The sequence below is a fragment of the Peromyscus eremicus genome, chromosome 12 (genome assembly GCF_949786415.1).
Source record: "Peromyscus eremicus chromosome 12, PerEre_H2_v1, whole genome shotgun sequence".
In the NCBI taxonomy this organism is placed as follows: domain Eukaryota; kingdom Metazoa; phylum Chordata; class Mammalia; order Rodentia; family Cricetidae; genus Peromyscus; species Peromyscus eremicus.
In genome coordinates this window covers 68,664,018-68,682,887 of record NC_081428.1, presented here as the reverse complement: position 1 = coordinate 68,682,887, position 18,870 = coordinate 68,664,018, and the positions used below count along the sequence as shown (strand labels likewise).

Genomic DNA, 18,870 nt, shown 5'->3' with positions numbered 1-18,870 from the left:
CACATACATACATGTGGGAAAAGCACTCACACACACACACTAAAAATAAGTAAATCTTTAAGAAAGAATTAACAATGTGAGTCCACGGCTCTTTGGTTTGTGAGGACATTATAAAGAAGTCATTCAGTGTAAGGACTGTGTGGCCTGTAACAGGTCGTAAAGTAGTGGCTCTTTACTTCAACAGTCAGAGCTAGGGAAGTTTAAGATTCTCCATGAAATAAACCACGAATTTGCAAAGCGCCGTCTAAGCATAGCCTGTAAGATGACATATCATCCCCAGTTCTCAATTCTTTCCCAGGCGCCCTTTGATGACTGGCTCACGCAGGCTATGTAATGACGCACTGCATGGCAGCCAGCAGAGACACTCGCTCACACTGCCCTAGGAGCAATGCTGCTGCAGAGCACTGTTTCTAAGGGTGATCCCAGAAACCCGGGGACAACAAAGAGGCTGTGCATCGCATACTAGGCTGCCTTCCAGGACAGGCTGGGACGCGAGCATTTCAGGGTCCCGTGCTTACTCCTTTAGCCTTGTGTAGATCACTCCACCTAGCAGGAGCTGAAGCCTCTGTATCCGACTTGGGCAGATGCTTCGGTCCTCTCTAATTGGCCTATGTCATCCATCAGGAATTCCTTTTCTTTAAGTTGGTGGCGAGATGCCAGACTGTGGGGGAGATACTGAGTACCACCCTTATCTGCTTTGCTGTCCCCCAGGTTATAAATGAGGTGACTTGAGCAGGCTGCTCTGGCAGTGTGATTAGCTCCACTGCCAAATTCAGCAAGTTGCAGGCTGGGTCTGTTGGGAAGGGAGGCACTCGGCTGCCATCTCCACCCTTACAAACTGGTGGCAACATGCCCTGAGGAGCAAGCCATTGTTTTCCTTTCTGTTGAACTTCAAACTGAGGGCTTCCTGACCTGGACCTTGGGTAACTAAACAGCTCTCTCACGCTGGAGGGGTTTGGCAGAGGAACCTGAGAAGGAGTGTCAAGAAAGGAAGCTCATGTGTCAGGGATGGGCTTGCAACCCCCAGAATCCTCTAGTTTAGCAGGCCCAGGAGCAAATCCCTCTCCACACCCAAGTGCTCAGCAGGGGATGCTCTGGTTAGGGCCCTGCTGTCTTCTTTATTAGAGTGAAAGCCTCAGCAGCAGAGAGAAGAGTCCATGACACGATTTTTCAAGGAAAGTCCCAGGTGAAAATTAAGATCCTGTTGTGGTTCCTATCACAATCCCAGCTCAGGTTCTCACACTCTCTCCAGAGGTTGCTGTCTGGTCTTCCTTTGTTTCTACTCTTCTAAATCTACCCTGCTGTCAAATTCTGCCACTTAATCTTCATAATTCAAAATTATAGTCATGATCATATCTCTTTCCTCCGTGTGGTGGTTTGAAAGAAAATGGCCCCCAAAGGGAGTGGCACTATTAGGGGGTGTGTCCTTGTTGAAGTAGGTGTGGTCTTGGTGGAGGAAGGGTGTCACTGTGGAGGCGGGCTTTGAGGCCTCATATATGCTCAAGATACTGCCCAGTGATTCAGACAACTTTTGTTTGTCTGCATATCAAGATGTAAAACTCTCAGCTTCTTATCTAGTGCCATGTCTGCCTGCATGTGCTGCCTTACTTCCTGCCATGATGACAATAGACCAAACCTCTGAACTGTAAGCCAGTTACCACAATTAAATGTTTTCCTTTCTAAGAGTCACCATGGTCATGGTGTCTCTCCACAGCAATGGAAACCCTAACTAAGACACTCAGTAAAAGCCTTCCCTTGTCCCTGTTGCTTGTAGAATAACTGGCCTTCAACACCTTCAGTGTCCTAGCTCCCACCTTTCGGTTGATTTATTCTATAAGTTTAAGCCATGCCAAAGCATTCAGTAGCTTTTGTACAAAGCTTTACAATTTCTTCTGGTTATACTATATGGGATGTGAAGAAGAAAGATATGGGATACATGAAGCTGGAGTTTATCAGTTTACCTTTCTCACTAGATGGATGTCCGTGGAGCACTGGCATGAATTTTAGGGTGAAGTTTATGTTCTGAGAATGACAATGAAGACAACTAGGCATCTGGTATTGTCTCTGAAGTAATAAACCCATAGAGCTAGGAAGGAGAAGAAAGCTCTCTTGAAAGCAATTCTAAATCATGTAATAACCAGACTAGTGGCATAATATCTCCATATACCACAGGAAATAGCTATATTCATCCACAGGGCTTATTTTGTTCCTCATATGGAAGAAAATGATCAAAGGATTGATTTGGAATGATAAATTGACATCATTGAAGCACCCGGTATTCTACAAGACTCTTGTAGGCAATTGGTCTTGGAAATACAGCTGCAAGTACCATACCCTACTACTAGTACCCAACTCCTTATCCCTCTAGACAGATGATGAATGAACTGACTTTCCTGAGGGGGAAATATAAGCCTTGAGGTCCAGCAGACCAAAGACAATAAATACTTCAGCAACTGAAAGTAGATTCTGTGAACTTTAATTTCTTTGTTAAATATAGAAAATAATCATTGATTCATAAATTGCTATGAGATATGTAGAGCATGATTGTAAAGCACCTGGCTAATAAATAGCCACTATGTCTCTTATCATTCCAGGTCATTACTCACCACAAATCTTTTGCTGTGTGTAAATACAATGCATCCATGCAGAACATAAATGCTTATTTTTCTCTATCACTTCATTTTATTTACTCCAACTTCTTGGGGGTGGGGTGGGGTTGTGTTGGAAGCTGCTGGTTATTAAATATTTCAAGCTTAAAGAGCAAGTTCATTTTCTTTAGGAAATCTCAATACTAGGCCATATATATGTATATGTTACTTTGTCTTCCTACCCATAGTAGCATTCTCATAACCTTTGAATGGCCCTTTTCTGTCCGTTAACATTCAAATTAATTGCAAATTCTTCCAGGATGGACTATTCATCAAGCCTACTGTATAATCTCATCATCTACAGTGTTAGTTTCTCCTCTCGTGGCTTTTCCCTTGTATTTCTTAGAATGGTCTTTCCTAAGAGATGCTGAGCAACCTGAACAGAAAAGAATTTCCTTGGTCACCTATGGTGAATGCTGCTTAGACTAGTATTTTGTACATAGTTCCATTCAGTATACTTTGTTGAATAATAGTGTTGGTGAGCCACAGTATATTAGCCAATAATACATTATTGGCTAGATTATTGTGATAAATTAAATTATCATATATATTAACCAATAAGAATGTTGGTTGTCCATTACTCATCTTTTACATGGTTTTGTCATTGTGGCTGTAAATGAAAACATGTTTTGTTTATTATTTTATTCAGCACTTACTTGACCTAAACTCCTTGGTGCTCTTTAGTTAAAAAAAAAATAAGTCTTGGTGTCTTTAAACAATACGTTTTTATGAAGAACCTGCTTTGCTACCCTAAACTCATTGCTAGTCTCTGCTTTCAGTAAAAATATGTGAGACGTGGTGAGAAGACTTCATTTGTACCCAAAGTATGTTCTGGGGACTTGAAATGTAAATGATCAAGCCCTCTTAAGGGTACGCGTCTGCCTTAGGCATGATGCAGAATTAATGAACAGCCATGCTCAAGCGCCACCTTCTTGGCTCTTACCCACACTTGGATGACACTTACAACGCAGATAGATTAATTTGCTTGATATTGAATTGTTCTGCCACTTCTTAACGATGTTGTGAAAAGATGGCTTATTTGTTTTCATTTTCAATGATAGCATTAGCTGGTCTCAGAACGTGTAAGCTGTTTCTTAAGCGTTGGCCAAGGTATGTGCTTGTGAACCAGGCTTGAGCTCCCACCTCTCATTTCAGGCACATTTCTAAGATGCTGCTGGTACACTTCGTGATGGTAACCGAGGGCCTGCCTTCCCAAGACAGTGCACACTCTGTGCTTTTGCTTTTGCCTTGAGCACTTAGCCTGAATAAGTCATCAGGACGGGTTGTTTGTTTTGCCTTACAGTTTCTGATCAAAAGCTTCCTTATGAAAGATCCACTGCCAAATGTGGAATTAAACTATGAGGTACATTTTCCATGCCTAATGCCTCCCAAAGTCAATTAGAAAAATCAACTTTTCGCAATGTACTTAGCAGCAGCAGCAGCAGCAGCAGCAGCAGCAGCAGCAGCAGCAGCAGGTGTGACAGACACTCAGAAACCCCCCTGGTGCTGCCACGCTTACCTTTGCTGTAAGAAATCCCATCTGGGAGTAGGAAACACAGAAGTAAGAGACTGTTATTTGAGGGTGAACTCCAGGTGAGCCTCAGTGTGGTAAGTCACCAACACAATGACTGCTGTTGTTGGCTAAGTGGTAGGCATTCTGCCTACAGAAAGAAGGGGGAGGTTGCCATGGCATGGTCCCCAGTGATGGGCTCACTGTCAGGGTATTGTTTTCCTTTCTTGATCATATATCTTAATAAGGACATTGGAGAAGTAAAACACATACAGACAAGAAGAACCTGGCTGGCCAGGGAGTTTTTCCTTCTTGACTGACGAGGGGTTGAAATAATGAGGTGTTTGTTGTGACTGGAGTTTTCCAAGATAAATAAGTTACACACACACACACACACACACACACACACACACACACACACACACATTAATGCAGAGAGAATCTATCATGAATAATTATTTCACTTTATCCTTGAAGTGATTTTCAAACACAGAGCTATCTTGTTTTCTTAATGAAAAAATGAACGTGAGGAGAGATTAAGTCCAATAATTTCTCTATGGTGGGGTAGTTATTGAGATTGTAGACTGACAATCATTGCTAGAACCTTCTTCTGCACAGATTCCTGACTTGTAATCAGGTAAAACCCGTGGTGACTTTTGCTGCTCAATGAAGACCCATGCCCTGGGCCACATTTTGCGCTGCCCTGCTTTGCCCTTACTGTGCCCATCCACACAAGGAGCTCTTGGGGAAAAGGGGATTGGCCAGCCCCAGTCCTAGGTTGCTCCATCCAGCTATTTGTTCTTAGGTCCAGGGGCAACAGAATGCCTGAAACTTAGATGTCTAGATCTTGGAACTTCAGGCCCCACAATAGATCCACTGAATCAGAATCTACAGTTCAACAGGTCTTGGATGATTTCAATGCATGTTAAAATTAGTCAAGCATTGCTCCAGACCAGTGAGGATCAAGTATCAGATATCTTGCATATCAGATACTTACATTACAATTCATAACAGTTGCAAAATTACAGTTAGGAAGTAGCAATGAAATAGGTTTATGGTTTTGGGTCACCACAACTTTAGGAACTATATTAAAGGGTCGCAGCATTAGGAAAGGTTGAGAGCTACTGCTCTAAACTATGCTTTGCCTGCCTCAGAATCCCACATGCCCTGCCCCAATGGCCCTGCAACTGTTCTCCAGGCCTGTGTGAGCTCTTTGATATTCTTTCCATCCAAGAGAATATTGTGCTGTCTCGGGATGTATACTTAGGTCTGAGGGGCCACTAAGAGGTGTTCCTTTGGGGAAAGACCCTGTGATGGTGCATAGAAACATTAGCTGATAATTCCACCTACTCCACGAAGGCAGAAAACTGCTACAGTGAGAAACAGACACTTGGATCTGAAAAAATACTCAGGAGGATCCATCTCTGCCTCTACTCTGTTGCTTTTACCTGAGGAGAAGGCAGAAAACTGCTACAGTGAGGAACAGACACTTGGATCTGAAAAAATACTCAGGAGGATCCATCTCTGCCTCTACTCTGTTGCTTTTACCCGAGAAGAAATACAAAGCTCTGTGGTCAAGAGAAATAATAAAGCCTCAAAAGCAAGTGCACAAGGCACTACTACTGTAGCATAATGATAAATCAAAACCCCAGCAAACTTTAGCTCACTTTCCCCCAAACAAATGTACACTATGGAATGTAGGTGAATTGTTTCTAGTTCAGGAAATGTCTAGAATGTCTTGTTTTTTTTTTTTTTATTTTGTTTGTTTGTTTTTTGTTTGTTTGTTTTTTGTACATAGCTTAGTATTTTAAAACTCACTTTCTTCTTTCTCTCTACCCTATCAATTTCTCAATTGGTAGGCTTGGAGCAAAAAACCTAGCAGAAATACATGGAGTTCTCATTTCCTTCATGTTTACTTTTTAGTTCGGCTAAAGGGGAACTTAAAATGAGAGGTGGCCGGCACTCTACATACAGGTCTGTGGGCAGGTCAGCTAAACAGAGAGATGTGAAAATGGACTGCGAGTTCATAATGGCTTCTCCAATATAGTAATATATATTGTAGAAATGTTTAATGTAGGATTGTAATCTGTGTTCTCTGAACTATAGACTTTCTTTCATGACATCAGAGTACCTCATGAGAAGCATGGGATGTTTGCTGATTGAATTTCATCTGCATTTGGCAGAATGCAACCAGTTTGATAGGGAGGAAACAGGCTGTTAACCACATTTTTGCAGGATGACTAGAATGATTCTTGTTGACCATAACCAAAAGGAAAATGTTCGGTGTAGACTATACACTCTATCTGTGTTAGAACTTAGAGATAATAGGGTGGAGACATGGCTCAGTGCTTAAGAGTACTCTTGCTGTTCTTGCAGAGAGTTGAATTTGGTTCTCAGTACTCACATGGTAGTACTCACAACCACCCAGAATTCCAGTCCCAGGGGATCTGATACCCTCTTCTGACCTCCTTGGGCACCAGGCATAGACATGATATACATATTCACATGTAGGTGAAGTGCTCATACTCATAACAATAAAACAAATCTTTTTTAAAAAGGAAGTTAGAGATGTGCTTTTTTTTTACACAATTTATACAGAATACCACAAACCAATTTAAAGAGGAAAATATGTATATCATATGTAATCTCTTAAAACATATTCCATTCTCTCTTCTCCAAGTAGGAAACGTAAACTTGGTTTTGGCGGTTATCATCAAAAGGGAAGTACACAGACAAACTGGGCTTCTGATTGGAAGGCTGAGCACTGAAGTCTGCACTCGTCTAGGCCCTCGAAAGGGCATATAGCCTGAGGCCAGAAGGCTGTGGCCTCTGTTCCTCTGCCTGCCCCTGTGTGGATTCCACACCATCTACTTTCAGTCTCTCTGGAAGGGAAATGGAAATATTAGATTTGAAAAAAACTTTTTTTTTCTCAGAAGATTCCCCCATTTAACCTAGATATTATATACATGTTGAGGCTGACATATAAAGGTTGCTCCAATGTAAGTTCATTTTCAGATGGAAGATGAAAACTAACCCAAGTCTGGGGCTCATGTGATTTACCTAATGTCCCAATTCATAATAAATGCAATTGTCACAAGATGTTTCCCTCGTATGGCATTTTCCTTGTAGCCTGGCATAGAGCTATCCCTGTGTTCTCTATCTGGCAACCTCTGGGCGTAGAAACATCCAGTGTAGATGTGGCATGTGACAGATCATAGCAAATTACTTTCAAATCCTCTCTGAATGCTGTCAATGTGCACACAGGGGATCCAGCACCTCCTACTTGGGTTTTCTCTAGAACTCCCACTTTTTGTAAACCTCAAAACTAACATTCTCTCATTCTCCTTAAACAATCAGAAAGCATCTATGCAATTCGGAATGACAGGGAAATGAAAACTATAAAGGGCAATAAGTGGAACCCTCTAGTCGGAAGAATGAGCATCAGAGTTCATTTGGTCACATAAGACAGTTGGGCAGTATGTTAGTGAAATGTTACTGAAATTATCATTTCAATTTCCAGTTTGCAAGACAGCCTCAGCAAGCTGAAGCATTCGGCTGTAGCTCCCAGGAGCTGTGGTTTTGAATATTGGGGATGTATGGCAGAACTGCACTCAAAATGCCTTGAACTTTAGGCTAAGAAGGTATTTCTGAATCTCCCGGGCCACTGGATGGCCCTGAGTCTGTTTCTGAGTTGTCTGGATTAAGCTGAGTTGGCAGTTAGTCTTTGCATCATGGTGATACTTATCCCTTAAACATGTAGGTTGTTATTTCCACACGAAAACAATACAGACCCGATGGAATAAGAAGTATTGAATGAAGAAAAATAATTCCCTCACTGAATCAAGAATGTTAAATTGATCTACATGAACAGCCTGGACATGAGTGGGGGTGGTGAAGGGCAAGGGTCGAGGGAAAGAGAGCTTGGGTGAGCGGGAGATCCCAGCTGGATCAACAACAGAGAGGGAGAACAAGGAATAGGAGACCATGGTAAATGAAGACCACATGAGAATAGGAAGAAGCAAAGTACTAGAGAGGCCCACAGAAATCCACAAAGATGCCCCCACAACAGACTGCTGGCAATGGTCGAGAGACAGTCCGAACTGACCTACTCTGGTGATGGGATGGCCAAACACCCTAATTGTCGTGCTAGAAACCTCATCCAACTACTGAGGAATCTGGATGCAGAGATCCATGACTAGGCCCCAGGTGGATCTCTGGGAGTCCAATTAGCGAGAATGAGTAGGGTTTATATGAGCGAGAATTGTTGAGACCAAGGTTGGATAAAGCACAGAGACAAATAGCCAAACGAACGGAAACACATGAACTATGAACCAATGGCTGAGGGGTCACCAACTGGATCAGGCCCTCTGAGTGGGTGAGACAGTTGATTGGCCTGATCTGTTTGGGAGGCATCCAGGCAGTGGGACCGGGTCCTGTGCTCATTGCATGAGTTGGCTGTTTGAAACCTGGGGCCTATGCAGGGTCCCTTGGCTCGGCCTGGGAGAAGGGGACTGGACCTACCTGGACTGAGTCCACCAGGTTGATCTCAGTCTGTGGGGAAGGCTTTGCCCTGGAGGAGATTGGAATGGGGGGCGGGCTGGGGGGAAGGTTAGGGGGGCAGGAGGGGGGAGAACAAGGGAATCTGTGGCTGATACGTAGAACTGAATTGTATTGCAAAATAAAAATTAAAAAAAAAAAAAGAATGTTAACTTTTAGTACTTAAAAAAAAAAAAAAGCAAGGGGGCAAGAGAGATGGCTCAGACGTTAAGAGCATTGGCTGTTCTTCCAAGGGACCCAGGTTCAATTCCCAGCACCCACATGGCAGTTCACAACTGCCTTTAACTCCAGTTCCAGGGAATCTGACACCATCATACAGGCATACATTCAGGCAAAGGCCAATGTATATTAAATAAATAAATAAAAAATTTAAAAGCTAGTATGTTTTTTTATAAAAGGCAGAGGTTAATGTGGGTTCAGGGGAAGAGTAGCTACCAATAAGATTGGGCACTCTCAACCTATCAATTTCATCTGCTTGTGGTGGATGGACACCATACATTCCTCATTGTCTTGTTTGTCAGTGGGAGACCATGGGATTGTTCGGAGCTGTGGAATGTGATTCAGGTGTCAGTTCTGGCACTTGCTGCTGCAAAGACTTTGGACCTCCATTTCATCCTGTGTAGACTAGAGGCTGGAGGCCTACCTTGTGAGCTTCCACTGAGATGTAGAGATGATGAATGTAGACGTGTGACCCCTTGCCTGGCAGTTTGTCTTTGCTGTATGATGACATTTAGTTTTTAAACATGCAGGTTATTATATCCACTCTAAAGCACTGTAGACCCTTTGCAGTAAGACTTTGTAAATGAAGAAAAACAATGCCCTAGTTGTAGCAAGATGCTAACTTTCCTGTATTTAACCTTGACCTTTAATTCTTTTTTTGTTTTATTTTGTTTTTATTGTTGTTGTTTTGAAATAAGGTTTCTCTGTGTAGCCTTGGCTATCCTGGAACTCAATCTGTAGACCAAGCTGGCCTCAAACTCACAGAGATCCACCTGCCTCTGTCTCCCAAGTGCTAGGATGAAAACCATGTGCCACCACCATCCAGCACTTTCTAGTATTTTTTAAAACCATTTTATATGCTTTCTCACTCATGTTCAATGCCAGTAGACTGGCAAGAAGCTCCTATGGCCAGGCAAGCTTGCTTTCCAGTTTGTAAGTAGAAGAACTAGAATTAACCACACTGGCTATGGATCCCTGCATGTGAGCTTGCTTTTCCACCACTTGAGATATAGTCCAGCTCCAGCCCTGCACTATGAACATTGCTGGGAATGGGTAACCTCTCCTGTATCTTCTTGTTAGCTAGCATTTGCAATGTGCAGATTCTACTCAAATCTGTGGACTAAAAGATGAAGTGAATGCCACTTTAGCTTCAAAAATATCTGGGCATTAATTCCAGTAGCTCTGTGTCTCAAATGTTTCATATGATCTATCTTTGAAGTAATAGCAGTTTCACATGGAATAGTGGGATCATGCATGTAAAAAGTGTGATGTGTTTTCTACAGCACAGTATAACTAGGAAATATTGAATGCCTGTTCTTCAGAATATATAGCTCAAAACTTCATATTTCAACTTATATGATATTTCTGTGGAATAATCCTCTTGTACACTGTAAAGATTTGTCACTCAAATTGGTTTAATAAAATGCTGATTGGCTGATAGCTGGGCAGAAAGTTAGGCGGGAAAACCAAACTGAGAATGATGGGAAGAAGGAGAGCAGAGTTGAGGGTTGCCAGCCAAACATAGAGGAAGCAAGAAGAGAATGCTGTGCTAAGAAAAGGTACCAACTATGTGGCTAAACGTAGATAAGAAGAATTATGGGTTAATTTAAGTGTAAGAGCTAATTAGTAATAAGCCTGAACTACTGGCCAAGCATTTATAATTAGTATAACCCTCTGTGTGGTAATTTGGGAAGCACTGCTGGGTGTTTGGGAGTTGCTGGTGGGACAACTTCTGCCTTCACAGTCTGTCTTAGAGTGAAGTTATCACTGTCTTTATTTAAACGGTGGAAACCCTGCTACTTAGCTTGTTAACCTTTTGTTCCTTGCTTTCTCCATCACTACTGCTACCATGCAAACTTTGATGTTGTGCTCTGTCTCCCTCATCTTTATTCTTCTCAATGACATGCAGCAGGAGGCTGATGGAGGGCACCGCTCACCTCCACGCATGGCTAAGAACCAAGGGGGACATCTGGCTTGGCAGTGTTCCTCACTCACCTCTGTGAACACAATGCCTCTTCATTCTACAGTTTTGAGTTTGGCAGCCAGAGACAAGTCTCCTCAGTTAATTAAACCACTTCCCATGGAGGCTTCCATGTTGGAATTAGGCTACATTAGATGATTCGCTGTCTTGCTCAAGCCCCATAAATTTCCAATACAACTTCTATAGATTTCTAGAGTTCTGGCCTGTCTCCCTCCAACTGTTTGTTCAAAAGTGTCCCAACTAGAAATAAATATTATCACATAAAGGTGCAAATTGTAGCTCATGATGTATTTTTTTCCTATATAGCTTTCACAGGTTCCTTTATCTTCAATTAACTTCATGTTATACTTTTAAAACCGCTTTCTCACGTATTTTAAGTCATCAACTACCAGCTAAGAGGTCACCTGTTTGATAAAGCCTACTATGAATTTCCTGGAAGCTACACAGCTTTCCGAATTCTTTCCGAGGATTGAGTATAAAGTTGAGGCAGTAAACCCTCTTTGAGCATTGCATTTTAAGAGCTTGCTCCTTTCTCCGAATTTACATTACTATATTATCCAGAGATATCTCCCTTGTTCTTATGAAGATAGGTTAGCAGAGATGAGTATAAATATTTCTACTTGAAGTAATAGTTAAATATTATGGGAGTAGCACTCTAAAGCACTTCAAGGGCATTACAGAATATCAGGTTGTTGTCCAGAAAATGACAATGCTAGTGTTTGCCAGGGAATGACTCTAAGAATGACAGAATTTCATGTCAGTTCCAACAGCAGAAAGTTGTGTATGTGTGCATTTATGTGTTCATGGGCATGTGTGTGTGTACATGGGCATGTGTGTGTGTGAACATGTGTGTGTATGTGCATGTGCATGTGTGTCTCTTTGTCTGTCTGTGATGTATACATGTGAATGTGTACATGGGCATGTGTGTGTATGTGTGTGTGTGTGTGCATGTGTGTGTCTTTGTCTTTCTGTCTGTGGTATATGCATGTAGATGTGTTCATGGATGGGTGCATGTGTATGCTCAAGCATGTGAAAGCCAGAGATTGGTGTCAACTATCTTCCTTTATCATTTTTTACCTTAGTTTTTGAGACAGAGTCTTCAGTGAACCTAGAACTCACTGACTTGGGAAGACTAGATGGCCAACAAGCTCCAGGGTCCTCCTGTCTCTGTCTCTATGGTTCTAGGATTACAGATTCATGTGGCCACACTCAAGTTTTTGGGTGAGCACTGAGGAATCCAAACTCAGGTCTCCATTCCTTCAGTGTGAAGCACTTTGCCCTCTGAGCTACGTGCAATCCCACTCATCACTCTAATGCCGGCTCAACAGGAACAGACTCCAAATGGCCATTGACGTGCTCAGGTCGAAAAGAATTACAGGTCTTGTTTTTTAGCATCACCGTCACTGGACTAGTTCTCAACTTCAAAGGCGCCAGAGAAAGTCAACTTCTCCCCTTGAAACATGCACGTCCATTAGAGAAAACGGCCCCCAAAGAGGGATATCTTTATTTAACCAGTTACCTGTAGCTCCAATAGTAATCGTAGCTAGGTTCCCTGTTACCAGTTTAAAGAAAGGAAATTCAAACTAGAAGAAGAGAAACTCCAGTCGGTAACATGTTGATAACAGGAAGAAATAGCTGTACGGAGAGATGGTTGACACATAACCAATGAACTTAGCAGTTAGGCATTGTTTAGTCTCTGGACCAATCATCTCACTCTCAGTGATTGGCAGCTGCTTTAGTAAGGGGAAGTGCTAGAGCACATGCTGGTCCTGTGATGGCTTTCGGTATAATCAGGGAGCCTTACAGAGTCCCCTCTGTTTGAGCAGCATTAAAGAACCCAGGGTAATTGTAAGGATTATCTCCTTATTACGTCATCAGCCATCACGTCCCAGCCTGAAAAGCGTGCGTGCCTTCCCACGGGCCCTTTTTTTCCGTATGTCCTCTGTACTTCTCCTCTATGCAGTCTCTCTCTCTCTCTCTCTCTCTCTCTCTCTCTCTCTCTCTCTCTCTCTCTCCTTCCTCCTAATAAAGCTCTAAAAATGTAGCTATGGCTTGTGATTCTTCCGCCACCGCAGCATCCAGCGCTCTCTTCCGCCGCCGCTGCTTAACCCCTTCAGTAATAAGACATAAATGAACAGAAAATCCTTTCTTGGCCAAAACATGGGGATTGGGACAACTTTTATCAAGTGATTGAAGAATTAATTATTTTTAGGATCATCTAAGAAAATAAGTGGACAATTTTTAGAACAACTTCCTTCTAAATAATCTACCCACATAAGCTCTGAAGGAAGAAAATAAAGCAGTACTTCTGTGTCGTTTAAACAAAATGGTAAAGTAGGCAACCCTTTACCTTGGTGAGTCAAAAGTGTTGTCTATTAGAATTCCTCTGGAGATAATCTAATCTAGAGCTACCATTATTGTTTAAGAAGAGAACTAGTGACTGAGAAATGCACCCAGGTCCAAGCCACAAAGAAAGTTACTGTGAGATGGAACCCACGTCTTACAGATTGCCAGTCTAGAGAGCTTATTATCCGAAAATGTAGCATTCCCATAATGGAGTAATTTGGTAGCCTCGTTCATATGCACATTTTAACATTGTGCATCATAATAACTTGGGGTAAAGTCTTGGTCTGGGTCTTACTCTTTGTCCCCCTGGACTTGACTGGGAAGACACAACTCCTCCAAAGCAGATGGACAACCTCTATAAGGACCGTCAGTCTGTGAGAGCTACAGCCACCTTGGTCACCCTCCTGTAACTATTCACTCTCACTTTCTTTGATTTCTGCTTTTCATTGAATACCTTGAGGTCTTTACGCCTGCAGTTAAAAACCGTCTTCAGATGGTCCTGAGCAATTGCCTGAGGACTTTCTACAGTCATTAAACAGCCTTTTCCTTTTGTTCATTGGCTTGGCTTTTGTTTAGTGAGTGTAATACAAAATTTGGACTTTGAGCACGGGTCCTGTTTTAGAAGGGAAAAAGAAAACAAAAACAAAATCCTGAGAGACAGTCTAACATCACCTGCCTGGTTTTATAGATGGACACCTGGAGAGAAGTTAAGGGTTCGAGACATCAAGTAAGATGGCCGTCGGGCCGGGCAGTGGTGGCGCACGCCTTTAATCCCAGCACTCATGAGGCAGAGCCAGGTGGATCTTTGTGAGTTCAAGGCCAGCCTGGTCTACAGAGTGAGATCCAGGACAGGCACCAAAACAACACAGAGAAACCCTGTCTTGAAAAACCAAAAAAAAAAAAAAAAAAAAAAAAAAAAAAAAGATGGTGTTGGTCAGGCTGCTGGAGTTCTTGTACTATGGAACTGTAACACCTCTGAGGTTGCTTTTGACACTGCAGTCCTTCGGACATCAACACTTAACCTTTCCCTCCAGTAAACATCACCTACAGGATTTCTTGGTTACCCATGCCAATAAATGGTTAATCTCACAGAGCCCAAGGCCCTGGAGCCTTCTGGGAGGGAGCCAGGTGAGTAAAGAGAGTAGATAAAGACAGCACCTGCCCATGGGCTTGGAACAGCCTAGGGACACTGAGAGAATGTAAACACATTCTGCAAATCTCATTGTCTGACTTGGTGCCAGCGTCTTTTGGGTTCCTGTCATGGAAAATATTTCATCTGAGGTCATTCAATGAACAAGGGAGACTTGAATACCCACCACGATGCCAACTCGGCCCCTGCTTTTGTCCAGATTAAATAAGAAAGGGACTAACGTTTCATGGGTCTAGAAGATCTGCCTTTCAACAATGAAGGCGAAAGGAGACAGGAAGAAACTAAGGCTGTGCTGTTCTGAACGGCTCTGCTTCCCCCCACCCCCCACCCCCACCCTGTGTTTGCTCACCAGTTCCTTACAAGCACACGCCCTGCGTTTAGAGTAAGAGTTAATATCTGTGCTTCCTCATAAATCTCCACTCAGTGCCTCCAGCTATGTTTTTAATTCTGTGGTGCAGCTTTGAGATTTGAGATGGGTGGAAAGGAGGGGCAGCTGACGAGGTAATAATGGAAGCTGCTATTTCTCATTCTTGGGAGCAGTCTTTGGCTCCCGCCTCAGCAGAGAGAATCTTGGGAGGCCAAGCTGGAAGAGCAGGAGGCAGGGAAGCTGGCTGTGCTGTCCTGTGCAAAATGATGCATGGCTTCTCCCCCAAGGAAGAGAAAAAAGTCATGGAATGAACAAAGTTTCAGCCAGAGAAGGCACTGGTAGGGCCTATCCCAGTTCAGGAAGAAGCAGAGGAGGCCTTCCTGAAAAGACTCCGTCCTGATTGAAGAGATGCTTCTCTCTGTTCAACTTGGAGTTACTTTTTGTCCTTAAAACATACTTCTTCAGATACATGGTGCTCTGGCCCCTGTATGAGTAAATCCTTCGTTTTAAGCTTACTTCTTCAGCACGCCTTTGCTTTGTTACTGTAGAAGGTAACCTGGCTGGTTGTGGTGACTGAAAATTGTAATTGCCGAGGCTTCCTTCCCTGCCAATAACTGTATTTTAGAACTCTGAGTCACTGAGTAGAACAGATAATTAACATGGCTCTAAAAAGAACTGAGGCCTTTGAAAATTCTAGTTCTTAGGGTACGTGTGTGTGTGTGTGTGTGTGTGTGTGTGTGTGTGTGTGTGTGTGTATTTATATGTGAATGTGTATGTATGTGTGAGTGTGTGTATGTGTATGGGAATGTATTATGTGAATGAGTGTGTGTGAATGTGTGTGTGTGAGAGAGAGAGAGGGAGAGAGAGAGACAGAGAGACAAAGAGAGAGAGAGAGAGAGAGAGAGAGATAGAGAGAGAGAGAGAGAGACTGATGTGCAAACTATCCCGGAAAGTTCCTTCTAACTTTAGGAGTCTAGGATTCTAAAATTGATCATCACAAACATTTCACCAAGTTCTCTCCTGGAGAGAGTTGCTCTTTCATGGGCTGTTGCTCTATTTTGGCCTGTTTCTGTAGTACTTTGAGGTTTTCAGGGAGCAAAGACCACATCACCTTTCTTACTTCTAGAACAATGAAAATGCCATGAAAAGGCCAGATCCAGAGGGTAGAAAACAGAAATCAAAGAAGTCGCGGTGAGAATCTTTCACCTCTGTCGGGTTTCTATGTCTATGTGTGGTCTGGAAAGATCAAAGGATGGCCACACTGGCTCAGAGACCATCTGATTTGCTCCTGGAACATGGGGTCTGGGTTCCCCTCTTTACCTACAGTTGCACAAACAGAGACTGTTCTGATTAAGTGGTGGTTCTGGAGACAGAATGTAGCACCAATTAGGTGACAGCTTCTGGGCTGATTGCAGAGGTTCTCTTAACTCGTTAGAACAGTTAAGGGGCTGTGTTCATTTCACTTAAAGAAAGCAGAATTGAAAGCCAGTTTAAGCTATCCATGGGGAGGTCTGTCCAGAGAACTTAGGTTCCTGATTCATAGACACTAACTCCAACTTGAAAAGCAGGCAGAGCACATAGGGAGTACTCCTGGGCACAGTCGGGTGGAAGAAAGGGGTCAGTGGCTTTGACAAGTACAGACCCTCCTGAGACTTCCTGTGGGTTGAAGAGTGCTCCCTTCTGTTTGTTCTAGTTCACTAGCAGTTCTTGACTTGATGACCTGATTAAGTCTGTTCTATTTCCAACAATTACATCTTTCAAGTTAGCTCAAAACACACTACTGTCTAGATCAAATATAATAAAGAAATACAAAACGTATCAAGCTTTGCATATGTGTTAATTGCATAATGCCATATATATAGCATACAAAATGTTTTTTCATCTATTCTTTTTAAGCAAGATTTCTTTTATTTATATAGGGGTATATCTGTGTGCACGTATGTACATGTATGTGTGTCATGGCGATGGGGTGCTGAAAAGAGGGTATCAGATCATGTGAAGCTGTAGTTATAGCTGGTTGTGAGCTGCCTGATATGTGTGACATGATGACAGTTTTTATATCACTCCCAGTACTGATATAACTAAATGTCACAATATCTAAACCCTCAATGACTAAGGAACGGATGTGGAGGCCATACAATTTTTATTGTGTGTACAAACATATTCTGAAGTTTCAGTAGGAGAAGTCAATCAGATTTCAATTCACAATGAGATTCAGAAAGGGAAATGTGATCTGTCCCTAATCCTACGGTATTGAGTCAAAATCCTGACTGACCTAGGACTATTGACAACTTATTTGCATTTTGTTCTCTACTTTATTAACTTTTTATTCTCTCTATGAGTTACTATAACATGAAATATTTCTGGTCATAAAGGTATGTTTAGTCACCACAATTATCCCCCAAACATTTAGCGAGAGGCGGGCCACAAGCTTTCATCCCAGTCCTATGCTACAGGGCCTGGCAAGCCGCACCTCAAACGCCACCTATGGAGTGGATACTTAGCTTTATATTTTCTTCCCACCTTCCTAACAGCTCCTAATGTTCTGGAAAAGGCCATCGTCATGGTCAAAATAATCAGATATTTAACAATAATATCCTTCTTGAATTTTGTGCTTGACTTTCATTTGAGGGTCCCTTAAAGAAAAAAAAAAAAAACAAGTGTACTTATTAGGCAAGCTTTCTTGACAGATTTTTCATCCCTTTTGGATAAACAAAATTGTATTTGCTGCAGAAGCTGACATACAAAGTAGTAAAGAATTCCATTGTGTGAGTTATTTTAATTGGCTCAAGCCAGAATGCTCCATTAAAGAGCACACATGTTTTCCTAAAGGTTGGGATTTATTGCCAGGGCAGAAAAAAAAAACCCAAAAATACAAGGGTATGATCAGAATCAATACAGCATCTGAGAAAGCAGGGTTTGGAAAGGGAACTTCAGAGGCTTCCGTAAGATTTTTTTCCCTTCCTTCCTTCCTTCCTTCCTTCCTTCCTTCCTTCCTTTCTTCCTTCCTTCCTTCCTTTCTCTTTCTTTTTCTTATACTTTTTGGGCAAAGGATAAAATAAAAATAAAAACAAAGCCAGGCAGTGGTGGTGCACGCCTTTAATCCCAGCACTCAGGAGGCTGAGGCAGGTGGATCTCTGTGAGTTTCAGGCTAGCCTGGTCTACAGAGTGAGTTCCAGGACAGCCAGGGCTACACAGAGGAACCCTGCTTCAAAAAACAAAACAAAACAAAAAACCAAACAAAACACACAGACACACAGACATACACACACACACACACACACACACCCCTTGAGTTTCAGCTTTCAAATACAATCACCAAATACCTGAGAACTGGGTCGTGTTCCTTCCTTTCTTTCCTTTTGTAAGACGCAGAGCTTGGCATCAAGAGGCGGGGCTGTGTGAGCATGTGTGAAACTGTTTACACTCATTCCTGTATGGATAAACACTCAGAAACCATACAATAGTCCCAAAGGAACCCTTCCTTAATACAGGAAGTGACAGCTTTGTGAAGGCACCACCATTAAGCTCTGGCTTTTCATTCTCAAAATCCCGGGATTGAATTTCTAGAAGAAATGAACTGAGTGGGATGCTTCATAGAGCCGCTGACAGTTACAGGCAACTTGGTTCTAAAGCTTGTTGAATGCGGGGAACCTGAGTTCGGCTTAACCTCCTGGCACCTTCCTGCATCCAGACCCTGCTGAAACCAAAAACCCTAAATTCAGTTGGACACATTGAGGAGAAGACGCCAAATGCACGCCGGTTCTATTCAGTGTAGCTACACCCTTCTGCCATGACTTCCTGCCTCCTCTTCCCTTTCGACTTTCCCTTGCTTTCTATTTGTATTTAATGGATGGCCAGGCCCAGGTTCTGTCAGACAATGGCTTCCTTCTGCACATTAGGAGCCAGGACTGAGTAGGAATGGAAGCGGGCAGAGTCTCTATAAACATTGGTGTGTCCCTTGCTGCAGCTTCATCAGATGAGCTTTGTGCAGGGAACAGAGAACAAGGGGACACAGGAAGAGTCACTGACTTAGGAAGCTGAGCATTTTGAATGGCCCTCCTCTGTCTCAAGGATCATAGATGTCCTTCA

The 18,870-nt window shown here is 42.6% G+C and overlaps 1 protein-coding gene across 1 annotated transcript in view; it reads left to right on the top strand.

The window, feature by feature from the left end:
• Tprg1 (tumor protein p63 regulated 1) overlaps positions 1–18,870 on the top strand; it is a 107,958-nt gene that overhangs the window by 76,159 nt on the left and 12,929 nt on the right. The gene's annotated exons all lie outside the window — the stretch shown is intronic.